Source organism: Pelobates fuscus, chromosome 7 (genome assembly GCF_036172605.1).
Source record: "Pelobates fuscus isolate aPelFus1 chromosome 7, aPelFus1.pri, whole genome shotgun sequence".
Lineage (NCBI taxonomy): Eukaryota > Metazoa > Chordata > Amphibia > Anura > Pelobatidae > Pelobates > Pelobates fuscus.
In genome coordinates, this window is record NC_086323.1 from 174,166,757 (window position 1) to 174,186,990 (window position 20,234).

Here is a 20,234-nt window from a genome sequence, read left to right on the forward strand (position 1 = left end):
TGGCTGCCAGTAGCAGGTTTCTGATTGGCTGCCAGTTACATGTCAGTACAATGTGATGGATGGATTTAACAAGGCAAAAAGCAGGTGCTATCCTGGTGGAATGTGCTGAATAGGGAGCAATCACTATGGAAACCAATAGAATGTCTCCTAGAATTCAGCACTATAGCTCCCAGTATAACAGCTCATTTTCCTATCTAAATCTCCACCATAGTGCTATTGTCATCATTTGTAAAAAATAAATATCTGTTTAACAAATGGTTTATTTATGGCATTGTGAAATTATGGTGTCAGTTGACTCACAGTTACATATCTCTTGTTGGTCTGCCCAGCTAAGACACAGTTGATACCGCCCTAGTCTTCCTAGCTCCTGGCTGAGGCTAATAGGAGTTGCAGTAAGAGTCTGGATGTGTGCATGTGCAAAAATACAATACATGATCCACAACCTAATCCAGGCAAAATCCGCGAAACGGACACCCATCCAGCCCTACAACCCACACAACCAGATCCAGCAAGGCAAGAGGCACCGGCAGATGCCTTTTTTACAGCCCCACAAGCTCCCCAAGCGGAAACGCAAAACACCTACACCTCGCCAGTGATCCGGGACCTGGAGGAACTTTTGTTCCGGCCGCGAGCAGAGAGGGTAGGACCTCCACCACCCCCCTCACCCACTGAAACGCCGGCGCTCATACCTGCAATGGGACGCAGATCCCAAAAACCAGCGCCTGATGGAGGGGATATCAGCGCGCTGCTGCAACGCCCGGCGCCGCCGCGCCCCGCTCCCATGCCCGCGGGCGAAGAGCAGGAGCCAGCTCACGCTCCCCACCAGGAGCGGAGGGGACAGGAGTACCCCCAGGCTACACGGCCAGCGCAGGTACAGCAGCCTGACTCCCCTGAAGATGCAGCACCAGCCACTAAGGGAGACCTCAAACTCCTGCTTGCTGACATCCACAAGCTTTTAGCAGCTGACACTGCCCTCCTCAAGACAGAGGTACAACTGGTCACAGATCGGGTAACAACTACAGAGCAAGAAGTAGGGGAGGTTAAAACACACCTGACAACACTGGATGAACAGGTACTAACTATACAGCATCACCAAAAACTTGTGGCACTTAAAATGGCGACCATAGAGGACAGACAAAGGAGAATGCACATCAAAATTAGGGGAATCCCAAATGCAATCACTGCAGAAGAACTGCCTCATTACGTAAGGCGTCTTCTAGCCAGCATACTCCCCCACGCAGCTGCAAAGAAAATAGCCATAGACGGAATCTACCGGCTCCCGACCTACACTCACCTGAAAACACCGGCAGCACGAGACGTCATCTTAAGGTGCGTCACAGTTCAGGACAAGCTCCATATCATGGCGGCGCTTAAAGACCGAACGCCACTGCCCTTCGAAGACACAGAGCTGACCTTCTATCAGGACTTACCTAGGGCCACACTACTGTGGCGCAAATCATACGGTCCAACGGCAACACAGCTTCGTGCCGCAGGCATAGCCTACAAGTGGGGAGCAGGAGGGTCTATGGAAGTCACCCGCGCAGGGACAACACACGTCCTCTCATCGCCTGAGGAAGCCTCCAAATTTTTGAAAACCCTCGGCTTGCAGCACCAGACCCAGAAACACCAAGGAGAACGCATGGAACGCATGACCGCCTCTCCTAATACCCCGGGAACAAGTGAACTGGGGGCACTGGGCACATGAACACTAACCGGTTGATAAAACCCAAGATTTGATTAAGATGGACTGATATTTCCCACCATCCCCATCCCAACGAAGGAGAAAGCCTCCAATATTACACACAAGCTTAAACCCCCTCCCCCCCCCCCCTGCCACCCCCATGGTTAGGGGTTTCTTGTCCCCATGCCGAGGCAGAGCGCAACACCACTGCATTATCCAAAGCCCTAACACGATAGAACCTATCATATTTCTCACACCGCTGACAGAAGCTACTGTAGGGCCTGTAAACTACCAAGACTGCCCAGCATGCAAGCCATACCACAACCAACTAGTCCCACAGTAGACTACAACATATCACACAGACTGCTTAAACGACTACCACACACAGCTAGACCTACTCCACTGTGACTAACTTCACTGTTATCCTTTCCTGTTACGCCTTATCTGAAAATGTGCTTTTAACCTTATGCCATGTTTTGTCTCGTTTAACATTCTATGTATACATATATATAAGCTTGTTACCACTGAAATGGCAGCAAATGCTTGTTTGAAAACCTATGCACAACAAAATAAAGAAAAAAAATACAATACATAATTAAACAAACGACATTCAATTATTTTAAATCACGCATGGTAACTTGAAGAGACATTTTGGGAGATTGCATATATGAATATTGCTTATTGAAAAATGCAAAAAAGATTAGGTACCATATGGAAGAGAGAATAGAAGATGCACCTATATATTTTAATTTGCAATTTTGAAGAAAACAAAATATATAAAGCAACTTCGCTTCAGCTTGTGAATGTAACCTTACTAATCCTTCCCCAATTTGGTACCTAATTTATTTAATTTGTTCACAATGTCCTAACACTATAGTAGTGCATCTTTAGGCTCCCTAATATGGGGCATATCCTGCCACTTACTCTCAATAATCCCTATGCAACCTCAAAACTCCAAAACAGCTACCATAATCTTACTAATACCTACCTTTCTTGCCCCCTAACCTCTTAATCCCCACAGACTACTCCAAAATTCACTAACACCTCTTTACCCTGCACCACAACCTACTAATCCCCTCAGCCTACCACATAACCTCTAATCCCACCATCCTGCCTCTAATCACACTAATCCCTAAGCAGTATGCCACCATTTCTTTCTTTTAAGCGCTCACCCGTATTAGATTATGTTAACATTTTATACAACCTTTTTTCACTGCCTACCTCACATTTACCATAAAAGGTACCTCAGGGTACAAGGTGGCCATATAGGAAGCCATTGAATAAGAATTGAAGCCAGAGAGGGTTGTTTGAGAGCCAGTGAGGTCACATAACCCCAACCCCTCAAACTATGCCGTCATGTGCTATCTGAAAGTGATGTCTGAGCAGCATAAGGAATGTCTTCAAACAGCACAGAGCGTTGTCACAGGAGGGAATAGCATGCATCCTAGGTAATGCACCCCAATCCTGCTTGTTTGCCTCCATGAGGCCACCTTGTCGCCCTCCATGCAAGTTAGTACTTGGAATATATGATGCAGGCAACGTTTATAACCAAATAGTGGGATAAAAAAAACTGTGTCCTTATATAAAAATATGGCATAGTTAAATAAAAGGATATTGAATTATCTGTATACACTGATCACCCACAACATTAACACCACTAAGGTGAAGTGAATAACATTGACTATATCGTTATAATGGCACCTGGCAAGGAGTTGGGTATATGATAATTTGTTTCATTTTTGCAGTATTCTGTGAGCTACACTTTGTTAGGGTGGTTTACTCTTTTGGTGTGTATTTATAGTAACTATCTTGAGCTATTTTATTAGGCAGCAAGTTCACAGGAGTTCTTGAATTTCATGTGTTGGAAGCAGGAAAAAGTCGAACTGAGTGACTTTGACAAGTTCCAAATAGTGATGGCTAGACAACTTGGTGAGATCATTTCCAAAATGGCAAGTCTTGTGGGGTGTTCCTGATATGCAGTAGTTAGTACCTACCAAAAGTGGTGCAAAGAACAACCAGTGAACCGATGTAAGGGTCATAGAAACCCAAGACTTTTGATGCATATGGGAAGAGAAGGCTTATTGATGCACATGGGAAGAGATGTGATCCCGTTTGAATCACTCACACAGAAGAGCTACTGTAGCTCAAATTGCTGAAAAATGTAATGCTGTCTATGATAGAAAGGTGTTAGAACACACAGTGCATCACAGTTTGCTTTGCATGGGGCTATGTAGCTGCAGACTGGTAACCCTGGTGATGATCCCTGTCCACCACCAAAAGCACCGTCAAAGGGGACGTGAGAGTAAGAACTGGACCATGGAGCAATGGCAGAAGGTTGCCTAGTCTGATGAATCATGTTTTTTTAAGATCAGGTGGAAGTCCAGGTTTGTGTGTGTCGCTTACCAAGGGAAGAGATGGCAGCATGATGCACTATGGGAAGAAGGCAGGCTGGCGGAAGCAGTGTTATGCTCTGGGCAATGTTCTGCTGGGAAACCTTGTGTCCTGGCATTCATGTGGATGTTACATTGACAGATACCACCTACCTAAAGATTGTTGCAGACCATCTGCACCCCTTCATGGCAATGGTGTACCCTGATGGCAATGGCCTCTTTCAACAGGATAATGTACCCTGCCACACTGCAAAAACTGTTTTGAGGAACATACCAGAGAGTTCAAGGTGTTGCCTTGGCCTCCAAATTCCCCAGATCTGACTGAGCATCTATGGGATAACCTGGAACAACAAATCCAATCAATGGAGGCCCCATTTTGCAACTTGCAGGTCTTGGTGCCAGTTACACAGGACATGTTCAGAGGTATTGTGGAGTATATGCCTGGAGTCTATGCCTCGATGCATCAGAGCTGTTTTGGCAGCACAAGGGGGACCAAGACACTACTAGGCAGGTGGTGTTAATGTTGTGGTTGATCTGTAGCCCCATGTAGCTAGAGCGCAGCTAAGCGAAAAAAGGCCTTGACAGGGGTTAGGAGGCGGGCTTAGGAGGAAGTAAGCAAGGGTTGGATTATGGGTAAGTAGGATTGGCTATTTAAATGAGCAGCCATTTTAGGTGAGTCATTCTAACTTTCTACCTGGTTGAGTTTGTGTTCACCTCGGTGTGCGCGGACTTTGCTTGGTTGGATTTCCTTTGTCTCCTCTGCAGGGCCATGGACGACGTGGAGCGTTTGCTGGAGGGGATCAGGTCGGCAGCACGGCATCAGGGTGTCGACTGGCTACGGGCACAGCTCGGCCCTGCCCTGGCGGAGGCGGCGGATCGGGACGGTGATGGCGGGAGACCGGTCAGGGCTCGGAGGCCCCCGAGGAGGCTAAGCCCGGGCGCGGGGCCCGGTGAAGTTGTCCCCGGAAGCAGTGGGGTTTCGGTTGCGACCGGCAGCAGGCCCGGGAGCCGCGTGGTCGAGGCCTTGCCTCCCCGCGTGCGGACGGAGCCTCGGACGAGCACTCGGCGGCAGAAGGATGTCGCGGACGGGGGCGCTGCTGCTTTCGGGTCGGAAGTGGCCGGGCGGCCCCCTGGTGTTGCAGGACCCACGGAGGGGAGGTCTGGGCGGGCTTCCCCCCCATCGGAGAGTAACGAGGATGACGAGGCTGGATCCGGGAGACCGCATGGCCGGCCTGGGAGGCAACAGGCAAGTGCAGGGGGCTCCGGCCGGGGCCCTCTTGGCGGGAAGGTCGTTAGGGGGAGCTCTGCCACGGAGAGGGGCGGGAGTAGGCCAGTTGAGGGTGCCCAGGCCATAGTCCTAAGGGGGAGGGTTCTGGGGCCCCGAAGCGTAAACGGGGATCGAAAGGTGTGAGTTCCAGGGGCGGGGGGGGGTCTCGGGATGTGGCCAGGTCAGAGAGCGGGTCCCCCGTAGGGGTGGTGGGTAGGTCTGGGCTGTCGGGGTCTAGTCAGCAGGGGGGTAGGGGTAAAGGGGCGGTGGTAGTAGGCGCGGGAAAAAGGGTTCCGGAGGCAGTCAGTCGGAGGACCAAGGGGGGTCGGGGACCGGGACCCTCGGTAGTGGTCGGGCGGCGGGGGGGCCCGGATTCTGGGAGTGGTAGCGACAGTCCATCACCAGTTAGATCGCAGGGGTCCCGGGAGGCGCGGGGGAGGTCGGGTAGGCACTGCTCCCCCTCGGACAGCTCGGCAGGGGAATGTGCGGCAGCCCCTAGGTATGGTCGGCAGGGGCGGCCTAATAGTAGAGACGGGAGGAGTCGTAGCCCCAGGGGTTCCAGGGTGCCACGTGGTGGTAGAGGTCAGCGGGAGGCTTCGGTACAGAGCAGGCGCTCCCGGGGTCGTGACGGGAGGGGTATTGATGTCCGTTACACCCTACCCAGGACTTCTTCTCCTTGTCCTAGATCTCGGAGCCGTTCCGCCTCCTCGCAGGCTGGGCACCGGGTGGGCTCCCCGGTCGGCGAGACAGCAGCGGAAGTTCCTCTTCCTGGATGTCGGGCGATCTGCACTGCAGCCCCCACCGTCCCGGTGTCGGGGGGCTTGGCCGGTGAGTCCAGTGGGTCAATACACTCTAGTGCTTTAATTACCACACTTCAGGCACTACTCCACTCATTGGGGGCGGGGGGTGACACTAGCGGCATTGGTCAGGTGTGGGCTCCGGGTGCTGTGGCTACGGGCTCTCGGGTTGGGAATTCCACAGGGCCTAGTTCGGGCGGGGACATGGTGGTGCCGCAGGACGTAGGGGAGACTGGGAGCGAGCGGGCTGAGTTGACCGGGGGTATTCCCGACGCGGCTAGACAGCACGCGTATGTGTCGTTTGCGGGCCCGTTGGGGGTTCATTTGAAGCAGGAAGTGAAGGATAAGATATGGAAAGGGGAATTCTGTGAGATCTTCTCCCTCCTCCCATTGGAGGACTTTATAGACCTCAAGGAGGAGGATAAGAAGGACGAGAAGAAGGAGGAGGAGGAGAAGAGGAAGCGGTATCGCAAGATTCCGAAATCCTTTGGGAATTGGCTGAGGGCTTTTTGTGTGCTGGCTAGCGTGCTCGGCGAGAAATCGCCGGGGTTCTGCTCCTCTCTGTTTTGTTATTTGGATGGCATTTGGGAAGCGTACCGGACTTACGGGGGGTTGGCGTGGTGGCGGTATGACGAGCAGTTTAGGCAGCGGCTGGCGGCTAACCCGGGTATGCGGTGGGACCAAATGGACCTGCCGCTCTGGATGAAGTTAATGATGGCGCAAAAGGCGCAGCCCTTTCAGAACTCGGCCGGCGCTAGGGGGCAGTCCGCCTCGTCGGCCGCCTTACCAAAGGGCTTATGTTGGCTCTATAATGAGGGCCAATGCAAATGGGGGACCACCTGTCGCTTCAAGCATGAGTGCTCCGGCTGTTGAGGCGCTCATGGGCTCAACCGCTGCTTCAAGAAGGGGAAGTCCGGTGGCGCCGGTGCTGCTGTCGCGACCGGGGGAGGGGGTGCATCCGCTTCCCCTGGGCTTAACCCCAGTGAGGCTAAGCGCGATGGAGCCATGGCTAAGCCGCTACGATAACAAGGCGGATGCCGCTGTGCTCCTGGCGGGTTTTGCGAAGGGGTTTTTCATTCCGTTCCAGGAGCGGGAGGGGGGATCGGGGAGGCTGCGCAACCTGAAGTCTGTGGCTGACTTCCCGGACGTGGTTAGGGAGAAGCTGGGCAAGGAAGTCGGGCTGGGCCGCATGGCGGGCCCGTTCGCAGTGCCTCCGCTGGAAGGCCTGCGGATTTCTCCACTTGGGGTGGTTCCCAAGAAGGAGCCGGGTAAATTTCGACTCATTCACCACCTCTCGTACCCGAAAGGGGAATCGGTGAATGACGGTATTCATAAGGACTTGTGCTCGGTGTCTTATGCATCTTTCGACCGGGCGGTCGATCTGGTCCGGCGGGCAGGGCGTGGGGCTCTGATGGCGAAGGTGGACATTGAGGCCGCGTTTCGGCTGCTGCCGGTCCACCGGGACTGTCATCACCTGCTGGGGTGTTTCTTCGAAGGGAACTACTTCGTGGACTTGTGCCTGCCCATGGGTTGTTCCATTTCGTGCTCCTATTTTGAGAAATTTAGCACTTTTCTCGAATGGGTGGTACGGGTGGAAGCGGGGAATCGTTTTATTGTGCATTATCTGGATGATTTTCTGTGCGTGGGGCCGGCTGATTCCTTGGATTGCCTGCGCCTGCTGCGGACGGTTGAGTGGGTGGCGGGCCACTTCGGGGTTCCGCTGGCGGCGGATAAAACTGAAGGCCCGACCACGTGTCTGAGTTTCCTGGGTCTGGAGATTGACTCTGGGTTGGGCGAATGTCGGCTGCCCCGAGATAGGCTGGACAGGCTTCGAGGGGCGGTGGCTGTTGTAGCGGGGGCGCGCAAGGTTACTCTGCGGCAGCTCCAGTCTTTGATTGGGCTGCTCAATTTTGCGTGTCGGGTCATTCCGATGGGAAGGGTCTTCAGTTGCAGCTTGTCGGCCGCTACTGCGGGGGTTCGGTCCCCGCACCATTTCATCCGGGTGTCGGCGGCCATGAAAGCGGACTTGGGCATTTGGGATGCCTTCTTGCGGGATTTTAATGGGACGGTGTTGTTCAGGCAGGAGGGCCAGTCATCGGCCGAGCTTGAGCTTTTCACGGATGCATCGGGCAGTGTAGGTTTTGGGGCATATTTTGGTGGCTGCTGGTGTGCGGAGAGGTGGCCGGACTCTTGGGGTTCGAGCCCTCTTATGCGCAACTTGGCTTTCCTTGAGTTGTTCCCGTTAGTGGTTGCGATGGCACTATGGGGCGACAGGCTGCGTGATCGGAAAGTGGTCTTTTTCTCGGATAACATGGCGGTGGTTCACGCGGTGAATCGTCAATCTGCGGCCTCAAGGCCGGTGGTTAGGCTGCTTAGGCGACTGGTATTGCTGTGTATGTCTCGGAATGTTGTTTTTCGCGCGCGGCATGTTCCCGGTTATTTGAATGAGGTGGCTGATGCTCTGTCTCGTTTTCAGTGGTCCCGATTCTGGCTGGTGGCGCCGGGGGCTTCGAAGGACGGGCAGGCTTGCCCGGACGAGATTTGGCAGCTGGGAACATCCTGCTTGGAGGACTTGTGAAGGATTCCCTTGCGCCGGCCACTTGGGCCTCGTACAGTAAGGTTTGGGGCTTGTGGGAGCGGTCGCTGGACGGGCTGGCCATGGTCAGCGGGGAGGCTCTGCGGGATGCTTTCCTGTGGTACACCTGTCAGTTGCTGGCAAAAGGGGCGTCGCCTGCCATGGTGGACAGGTCCATGGCGGCGATGGCGTTTTGGTTCAGATGGCATGGGAAGGAGGACTTTACTAAGACTTTCATTATCAGGCAGGCCCTGAAGGGCTATCGCAAGGGACGCAGGTCGCCGGATACCAGGTGCCCGGTGTCGGTTCGACTACTGGGGGATTTGGTGGCTTTGTTGCCTGAAATCTGTTTTGATGGGTTCGAGGCTTCGCTGTTCAAGGTGGCGTTTATTTTGGCATTTTTTGGGGCATTCCGAATTGGGGAACTGGTGAGCGCTAATAAGAGGGTGCAAGGGGGCCTGCAATTTTCGGGGGTTCGTGTCTTGGATGGGAAGGTGGTGGTGCACCTAGGCAGATCCAAAACGGACGTCCGCGGCGTGGGCCGGGACGTGGCACTGGGGGCCTTGCCGGGCTCGGCTTTGTGCCCGTTGGCTGCTACGGCAGAGTACCTGGCACGGAGGCCGGCGATGGGGGGTTCCTTGTTGGTGCATGCCGACGGATCCTCCCTCTCTCGGTTTCAGTTCACGAAAGTTTTTCGGTTGGGCTTGGGCAAGTTAGGACTTCGGGCTGAACGATTTGGAACGCACTCGTTCCGTATTGGGGCTGCCACGGAGGCGGCTCGGTTGGGATTGGGGGACGAGGTGGTGAAACGGATCGGGAGGTGGGAATCGGTAAGATTCCGTTCCTATGTCAGATTGGGTCTGTTGGAGTAATGAGATTGGGGACCGTTTTATGCAAAAAAAATAAAAATAAGACATGTGTTTTGGGAATAAGAGACTGGTAACTGGCTGTACTAAAATGGTTCACTGTGTTATTTGGGCTGGGGTGGGGGTCTCTGTCGGACTTCCCTCATCATTTGTTTTTCCCCCCAGGGCGTGAGGCATGGATCGTGGGCCATTCGTTTGTCTTCTGGGCCGAGAGGAGGGCCGCAGCTCGAGCGCAAGGCCAGCAGCTGGGTTTTCCGAGAGGCCAGTTGGCAGTTCGCTGGTTTGGGTATCGGGGTTTCTGCTGGGGGGATGTTTGTGGTAAACTGTTTGGGATGCTGGCGGCGGGTTACACGCCAGACTTACTGGTCCTGCATATTGGGGGTAATGACCTGGGCCTTACGCCGCAACGCCGGCTGGTGAAGTGGATGAAGCAGGACATCAATAAGTTGAGGGGCCTGCTTCCGGGGGTCATGTTGGTTTGGTCGGAGATTGTCCCGAGGCGCCGGTGGCGGCACGCTCGGGATCCGTTAGCTATGGATAGGTGCAGGAAGAAAGTGAATAGCTTGATGGCAAGCTTTGTGCGGAAGGTAGGAGGTGTGGTGGTAAGGCACCTTGAGCTGGAGGAAGGGTTGCCAGGATACTACCGCTCGGATGGTGTTCACCTCTCGGAGGTGGGTTTGGACCTGCTCAACTTGGGTTGGCAGGATGGTATCAGGATGGCTCTGTTTATTCGGGGTGGCGGAGCTCAGACAGCTTAAGGGGTCAAGGTCTGAGCTTGTGGCGGGACGGGGAGCCGAAGGAGAGGAAATAGGCTCCCCTGGATGAACGTGAGGTGGAATAAACAGATTGTGGTCATCGGTGGTTGAGAGGTTTCGAGTCCTGGAGGTGACTCAGAACCTGGTGGGGCAGGGGTATCCGGGTATACCCCTGCCGTGGTTAATGGATGGTTGGCACTTTGGAATGTTGGTGTATGTTATAAATATGTTATATGTTATAAATATGTATAGGTGTTATTATATGGGGGTCATTGCCTTTTGTATGGTAGCCGAAGGAACAGGATGCGAGGGGGCGGAGTATGGGGGGCAATGACCCATGTTTAATATGTTAATTTATTATTGTTATTATTATTATAATTATTATTATTATTATAATTATTGGTTAATAAAGCTGTGGACAAATTTCCCCATAATACTTAGTGTCCGTGTGTTATTGGGTTAGGTTATGGGGGTGTTTTGTCCTGGATTCCGACTGCCCAAATGGCGACTATACACCTGTCATGTAGCCCCATGTAGCTAGAGCGCAGCTAAGCGAAAAAAGGCCTTGACAGGGGTTAGGAGGCGGGCTTAGGAGGAAGTAAGCAAGGGTTGGATTATGGGTAAGTAGGATTGGCTATTTAATTGAGCAGCCATTTTAGGTGAGTCATTCTAACTTTCTACCTGGTTGAGTTTGTCCCACCCACCCTCCCTTTGTTTGTTATGTGTTTATTTAACCCGTTTCTTTCACAGCGGCGGGACGGGGAGCCGAAGGAGAGGAAATAGGCTCCCCTGGATGAACGTGAGGTGGAATAAACAGATTGTGGTCATCGGTGGTTGAGAGGTTTCGAGTCCTGGAGGTGACTCAGAACCTGGTGGGGCAGGGGTATCCGGGTATACCCCTGCCGTGGTTAATGGATGGTTGGCACTTTGGAATGTTGGTGTATGTTATAAATATGTTATATGTTATAAATATGTATAGGTGTTATTATATGGGGGTCATTGCCTTTTGTATGGTAGCCGAAGGAACAGGATGCGAGGGGGCGGAGTATGGGGGGCAATGACCCATGTTTAATATGTTAATTTATTATTGTTATTATTATTATTATTATAATTATTATTATTATTATAATTATTGGTTAATAAAGCTGTGGACAAATTTCCCCATAATACTTAGTGTCCGTGTGTTATTGGGTTAGGTTATGGGGGTGGTTTGTCCTGGATTCCGACTGCCCAAATGGCGACTATACACCTGTCAAGTGCCTGCTGTGAATTACTAGAGTGTGACTGTTTTGCAGTGAGCACTCACCCCACCAGGAAGTGGCTCAACCAATCCTTATCCTTTATTTTCATTTGAAAGTAAACATGTCCCAGGATTTATGGAACATGTAGCTTAGCACTTGGCAGCAGTTCCATTCATCATACAACCTTGGGATCACACTAATTAGAAGCATCCCTTTCTGGTTTCTTGGGTACAGCAGGACTTTAAGGGGTAGATGCATACCTGCCAATGTTCTACTGATAAAAACTTATGAGCGAAATTGTTCAGTAAGCTAAATGCAACCTCCCAGCTTATTTACAGCTCTGTTCACATTTTGTTTGCTTGCACAGAGTTTGCCCAAGTCAGTGGCTGAGCATGGAGCACTGTCGCTCTTTGAGCATGGCAAGCAAACTTCTGGTCCCAGGACACAAGCTTTGTGAACTGTCCTGGCCAGGCCAAAGTGATACAAAATATGATTGCCATTTTTCCTTTTTGCATCAGCTAGTAATAGGTCACATGAATTGCTGCAATGTTAAGAGCAGACTTAACAAAATGTCCAACCACAAGTTTCAGCAGAGCAGACATGCAAACTACCGTAGTGGTTATGTTGCTAGAAATGCCCTGGCACACTTCCAGAGTAAGTAGTCAAATAGTTTAATAACAGTTTTAAGAATGACCAGAAGTCTGTCTATTCTGCAGTTGGAAGCTACTGCATTGAGATAAGCCTGGCGGTGCATGGAGACGCTCCGGGGATTGCTCAGGGGAGTTAATTGAAGTTCTTTGCAGGAGCTTCACGCTCCAGGTGAGGTGGTGATAGTCACCCAACAGACAGGTCTGCTGTCAAGCATTTGTTCCTAAAGTGTATGACTAATGTTCTGGGAAAGTAATGCACTCCTGGCACCATTACCACTACAGTGGGTGGTAGTGGTTAGGGTGCTTGACATGTTAATTTAATCTTTTTGTCAGCTGTGAAATGGCATATTTGGGGCAAAGTAGTCTTACAATGTGTATTTTTCGCAGTGTATTTATCTGAATCTCTCACAAATTGTGAACCTCTGATACTACACCCTGTTCCAAATTATTATGCAAATTCTATTTTAAGTGTCACAAAGATTAAATATTTTGTTTTTCAGTTTAACTCATCAATGGCATTGTGTCACCGAAAACAATCTCGGACACCTGTGATAATTAGATTGCCAGATGAGCCCAATTTACGGAAAAGCTACTAAAGGAGGGTGTTCCACATTATTAAGCAGAGCACCATTTTCATGCAATATGGGGAAGAAAAAGGATCTCTCTGCTGCCGAAAAGAGTGAAATAGTTCAATGCATCGGATGAGGTATGAAAACATTAGCTATTTCACGAAAATGTAAGCGTGATCATCGCACTATTAAGAGATCTGTGGCTGATTCAGAGCACAGACGGGTTCGTGCAGATAAAGGCTGTAGCGGATGGCAGTGGGCTGTCCTCAGAATTATGTATATTCGTATGATTTCGGTTTAATTTTGCCATGTTTATGTCAAGTGTATGCAGCATTCGCTGATTGTTCAGTAAAATAACTCCAGTTATTATACGAGTGAAACTACCGAACAATCAGACCACCCCAGGAATAAGTGTGCCTCCAATTACCGTTCGCAACAATGTTCCAAACGGGTAATTGGCAATTTGTGCAGTGTGTACTTTGTCCTCTGGGTGGCCGCCATTCGGGAGATGAACACGTGGCGGCGGCCATCTTAAACTCCCGAACATCTGTGTTTTGCCGTCGAGTGTCTGGAACCCAAATCGGACACTCGGTTAGGCAAACACCGCTGAGACCTCCACACTGCCGCCAATTTGTGTAAGAACTACCGAACGGCTGCTCGTTCGGTAGAAAGAACCCCACAAACAAGGGGATTTACACAAATCCTCCCCAGTTCTCATAACCCAAGCCATTCGTGTGTTTCATTCCCTTTTCTGTGACCAACCGTAGGGCCAAAAATGTACGGAACCCTTTTCGGCTGTTAACTCCAGCGCGGTCGGTCTTTTTAGTACCGCCAGGAATTTGCCGAACCCCTGGTCCGATGTGGGTGATTTTTGGATATGTGTCTCACCCAGATCAGGGCTACCAGGGGATGTAATATTTAAAGGGGTACCCCTATGTTTAGGGGTACATCCAGAAAACAAGGGGAACTGTGTCCTGCATAATGGGATTACGTGTCATACTAAGGGGAGGGGATGTGTGGTTGGCAACTCGTGTATGATTGATGTATTGTGTAATTACTGTAAAGCCCTCCCTTGCATGGGAGAAAGCTTTAAAAGAAGGTTGTGTGATTAAAAGTTCAGTTCTGCTCCTGATGCTGTGTCGTCCAGTCATTGGGATTGATGTTGGGATATTATTGGATTGTCTTGCCTGCTGGAATTATTGCCTTATGGATTTTTTTTTTTGAATTCTTTATTTTTGTCGTGCAGGTGAGTACAAAGCATAAGTAAAACGCCACAACAGCGTACGTAGATGTATACAAGATAGATCGTGGCAGGAATAGATGCACATTATTATTATTTTCCTTTGAAACAAGTGTAACATATCAATTGCAACCGATTGAATAAACTAAGTTAGATAGGCAATGTCATGACTAGGATCACGCAATTTAAATTTTAAATAATGTAAGTAACTAGTTTGGCGCTACCGAGGCTGCACACCTGATAACGGTTGTTAGCTACGTCGCGTCTAAGGCTTTGTATTTGAGTAGCGGGTAAAAAAAAAGAAAGAACTTTAATATAGCTAATTCTCTGCGTGTGTTTAAGGTAAAGCATATGACAAACTGTTCAACACTTTGCTTTACGTATTTTGCTGTGTGAGTATAAACTGAACCTTACTGTTATAAGTCGTGGTCAGTAGGGCCCCATGTATAGTGTTCGTCAGCCATATCATGCTGGTATGTGTTATGTATTCATTTTCTAGGGGCCTGATAAGTGCAGGCTGGGGCCTAATTGAGAAGTTGCTGGAGTCATGATAAGTACAGGCTGGGGGTTCATTATGAGTGCCTGTATGTCACAGCATGTAGATGTAGCGTATGGTATTAGTACAGGCCTTGTATTTGAATAGCAGTTGTGGTTGTGGGTGTCTAAGCAGTCTTGTTGCGTCAGTTAAAACAAGTCGGCAGCATAGAACAACTAAAATCAAACAACATTTAAGGAACAAAAAGCAAGAAAAAAGGCATAAGAGATTTTGTTATCGGACAGTTTTGGTTACGCTCGTTGTATCAGAATTCGCGTAGTCGTCGGGTTGCGGGCCTGGATTGTGCCCGGTAGAAGTAGAGTGCGGGAGAGCGTCCCAGTGTTTTTTGTCCTGTTTCATGTTGCGGTAGCTGTGTGCGGTCCTGCAGGAGGGTGTCGCGGCACAAAGATCGGTGCGCTGACCGCGCTCTTCCCCAGGCTACTTGTGGGTCCAGTCGGTGGGTCCGTGGCGTCCATTGCCATCAGTGGTGGTCTCAAGACCTCTAGTGCCTTTGTGGCTTCTTGTGAGTTCCACACCACCAGTGGGCCACTTGCGCCTTCTATATGTAGGGCACGGCCTGGGCCCCAGCGGTATCTGATGTTTTCCTGCAGCAGGAAGGACGTGAGCCGTTTGAGGGATCTTCTCCAGGACAGCGTGCCACTTGAGAGATCAGCGTAGAATGATAGAGTCGTGCCCTCAAAAGTGTAGGCTGGTAGGCCCTTGATGGCCTCTAGGACGGCCCTCTTGTCTGTCATGTTTGACAGCCCTGTGGCAGCTGGTGGTGCTGTTGTTGGAAGCGGTATACGAAAGATGCTGTCCATCGTGACAGATTTGGCTACTTTTGGGGTTAAAAGTGCAGTGAGTAGCCGCCTGGTATAGTGCGGAAGCTCGGCTTCTGGTATGGAGTCCGATACCCCCCTCAGCTTTATGTTGGTTTGACGTCTCTTGTCTTCTTGTGTGGCTAATTGCTGGTCATGCAGGGATGTTAGTTGCTGCAGTTCGTGGACTGCCATTTGTAGCTCTCCAATCTGGCGTGTATGGTCGCTTGCGGTGCATTCTACAGTCCCAAGTCGTGTGGCGAGGCCTTTCAGATCCTCTCTTATTGTGGCCACTTCTGCGGATATTTTACCATGATGTGCAGCCATAAGTTCTGTAATAGCCTCCTTAGTCACCGGTGTGGGTGCTGGAGCTACCACACGTGGCCTAACTGGCGGCGGCGAGGCTCTGGTCGGCAGGAGGCTCTCTTCTCCGTCGTCCGACGTGCCATCCGAAAAATCGGAGCATCCACCGTGTAAGGACGCCATTGTAGCTCCGGCCGTCTCGTGGGCCTGCTTCCACATATCCCCTATGTTCATTCCCAGACGGGGTTTGTCCGGCTTTTGCTTTTTCATTTTTCTGCCCATGAGGGTCGGGTAAGTTGTGGGGTACTCTGGGGGGTGTTTGGGTCATGATCGGGTGTCGTTTGCCGCTATTAATCAAGTTTGGAGTCGGGAGCTCTGCGGCCATGCGACTGTCTTCGTCCGTTGCTAGACCGGAAGCCCACCTTATGGATTTTTAATACTTGTTCCTGAGCCTCACTGCGATCTTGAGTGGAGATAACCTGTGGAATATCAGCTTTCCGCTTCAAAGGCACATTGAGGAAGATTTCTGCCAGATCCATGCATCGGATCAAGAGAGCAGCTGCTAAAATACCATTACATAGCAGCTCTGGAGTTCCACTCTACACCTTGATGTCTGTGGGACTCCAGAGCTGCTGGTGCCTCTGGAGTCCCACGGACATCAAGGTGTAGAGTCTTCCAGAGTCTTGCAACTGTGCATAAACCTTCTATTCGGCCACCACTAACCAATGCTCACAAGCAGAAACGGCTGCATTGGGCAGAAAAATACATGAAGGCAAATTTTCAAACAGTCCTGTTCACTGATGAGTGCCGTGCAACCCTGGATGGTCCAGATGGATGGAGTAGTTCCAACAAGGCTGCGACGTCAGCAAGGCGGTGGTGGAGTCATGTTTTGGGCCGGAATCATGGGAAGAGAGCTGGTCGGCCCCTTTAGGGTCCCCGAAGGTGTAAAGATGACCTCTGCAAAGCATGTGGAGTTTCTGACTAACCACTTTCTTCCCTGGTACAGAAGTGAAAATTATGCTTTCCGTAATAAAATCATCTTCCTGCTGCAAAGAATACATCAATGGCTGCTATGGGGATAGAAGGAGAGAAAGTCATGGTGTGGCATCCATCCTCCCCTGACCTCAATCCTATTGAGATCCTTTGGAGCATCCTTAAGCAAAAGATCTATGAGGGTGGGAGGCAGTTTACATCCAAACAGCAGCTCTGGGAGGCTATTCTGACATCTTGCAAACACATTCAAGCTGAAACTGTCCAAAAACTCACAAGTTCAATGGATGCAAGACTTGTGAAACTGCTATCAAATAAGGGGTCCTATGTTAAAATGTAACGTGACCTGTTAAAATGTTTAAAAAGTTAAAATGTTGGGGCGGGGCCTGACCACTGACTGAGCAGGACGCAGGCTGAGGGAGCTCCTCAGCCTAAATACTTTCCTAAGCAAAAAAAAAGGACAATCTACCCTCTAATTCCCTCTGCAATGGGCATGCCTCGACAGGGGAATGTGGGGGCAACCTATTGGGGTGAAACCTCGAAGGCAAAGCGTACTCTTGGAGATGAGGGTTCCCTGCGGCCTGTAACTTCCTACAGGGCGGGGGATGCGGCCGGTCCCCCGTCCATCATACACCCCATGGACAGCTTAGGTCCCGCTTTCCCCCCCTCTGGGCCGGTGGGGGATATCCCGGCCCCTGCTGGGCTATATGCTGAGGCCCCCCAGACATGTTGCAGCGACAAATTGAGCGCCGAGCGGCGGCACACAAGATGGCGGACGCACCCGCGCCTCTGCAACGGGACCCAGTGCCGCGTCAAGACGACCACATGGACTCACTTAGCCACATTGAAGAGCGTCTGGAAGCAGCCTTCAACCGCTTTTGGGCAACCTTGATGGACCGGATGAAGCGGGCACCCCCTGCAAAACTACCACGGGTGAGAGAGCACACACACGGCGGAACAAGGCCCAAGAGACCCTCCAAAGGCAAACCAACCTCAAGGTCAGCAAAACACCATACCCTGCACCTCCCTGGGTCTAGGACCACCCGGGGAATACCCCCAACGCACCGAACACGAATGCAGAGAGGATCGACACGCAGACACCTGCCCCAAAGCAGCAAAGCCCCCTGCAAACACCTGGATGGGTGGAACTGGGACTCAGGGAACCTCCGAGTTCATAACAACACAGTACAGGCCCTGAAACAAGCCTGTGGTATGGGGAATGCCTCAATCCTGAAATTTAGCATGACTCATGCCTGTGGGCAGTACACATGTGGAAGATGGGTACCCAGCCAAGGTATCGGCTGATATTCAGACTACATGAGCTGGCTGCCAACTAAGCTAAGTCTGACAGGGACTCTAACCCAGGCGGCAGAAAACCCAGCGGTACACAAGCGACAATCATCTTATTATTTGGTTTAACACTGTAATTCTATTACTACGTTTTTATTAGCCTGTCTTACTCATTTTAATTTTACATCTCCCTATCACTATGCCTAGGATTTGTATAGCCTAGTATCACTCGCTCAATAGATAACCCAGACATGCTCTGCCTAGCCTGTAACTTAAATTGAAATTAACATAATGCTTAATCAGCCTGCTACCATACCGTTTTTTTAATGATATAACAATTTGTTATTTAATGCATAGCTCGCAGATTATCACCGGGATATCTCATCACCTTTTATATATAAGTGGCTTGTTTAGCAACATTTAAACCTGAGAGTTGCCATGTTGACAGCTACACTTATAGTGCACATATAATGTTAATTGTTACAAATTTTATTATCTCTATAGTAACATAATATCACATACAGTGCCTTCACTTACGTTAAGAGACGACAACAAAGTCGATAGCAAAGCTGTGTAATTTAACGCTGTCAGCCATACATGTATGATCACTAACGGATCCAAGCAACAACCGTGCAGATTACGCTGTCAAGCTGTATTATATGTCTATCTTGTTCAGTTAACCCTAAAAATGTGCAATGCCCTTCATGCCATAGTGTTATACCTTTCTGTGTATCATCTGGTTTGCTTCAGCTGTTGTGGCAGAACAAACTTGCCTGTTACTTATTTGCACAAATAAAATAAAGAATAATAAAAAAAAAAGTTAAAATGTTGTTATAAGTTTGATTAAAATAGCTTTTGAGTTCAGTAAATATGCTGCAAACACAACAAATGACAATTTTCAGTTCTTTACAAACTATAAAGTGTTTTGAAACTTACTGTGCGTAATAATTTGGAACAGTGCATTGTAAGTTTTTTATGTTTAAAAAAATAATGTTATCATTAGGTTTGTTCAATAAAATTTGAATTGTACTCTTAATAGTTGATAACATGAGAATTATGCTGACTGTTATTTACATCAATTATTAAAGTAAGTGAGAAAAATATAAATTGCCTTAAAATTTTGTAACAGGGTGTATATTGTAAGCTGGAGAAGTGCCTTTTTGACATAAAAGAAGTACAGTTCTTGGGATATATAATATGTGGTACAGGTTTTAGAATGGATCCAAAAAAACTAGAGGTTATCTTAGACTGGCCGTTGCAGATAGGATTGAAAGCCATTCAACGCTTCTTGGGTTTTGCCAATTATTATAGGAGGTTCATTAAAGGGTTCTCATCCATAACAGCCCCCATTACCTTCATGACTAAAAAAGGAGGAACCCAACAAGAATGAGCTCCTGAAGCTCTTGTTGCATTTGAAACACTAAAAAGGGCTTTTGCTTCGGCTCCTATTTTGGCACATCCTGACCCTTTTTTTGCCTTTTTTGTTATAAGTAGATGCTAACGAGTCCGGTGTAGGGGCAGTTCTCTCCCAAAGATCAGCAGCTGATTTACCCCTTCATCCTTGGTGGTTATTTTTCGAAGACATTATTTGACACCAAAATAACGATATGGCATTGGGGACAGGGAGTTGCTGGCTATAATCATGGCCCTGAAGGAATGGAGACATGTTGTGGCGAAAGTGACCTCGCCGCTGGTTTTTGGAGGGGCCTGTTTGCCAGCCTCTTGCCTTCTGACTATGGCATTTTGGAGATTGTGCCCTTTAAAAAAAGTAATTGGGCTTATGGACTCCTGTTGGAATGGTGCTGGCCCTTTAAGCACATTATTGGGGCATAATGAGAATTGGAACAATGCCCCTTTAAAACTGTGTCCCCGCTGGGGCGCGAGGATCCCTCATAAGTCCCACAAAACAGGACTAGCGCAGGCCACGCTGACACTCAGGGTGGGCCACCCGGGTTTACCACCTGGACTTACAGCCAGAACTGTGTGTATACCTTACCGAGCTTCACTATGCTGATTGACACCGGAGTGAACACTTGCGACTACCCTTTCCCCCTTTTTTCGTTTTTTCGTTTTCGTTTTTATATTATATGCCTTTCAATATTTGCCAACAGACTGTGCCAGATTGTTCCCACAATTGTAGTAGAGCCCTAACCAGCAGCTACCAATAGACCCACACACAGCTACACAATATGGCAATTAGCCCATGGGGTCAATATAAGGCTCAGGACAGTACCCACAACTTGATCCAGAAGCACCCTGTATCGAGA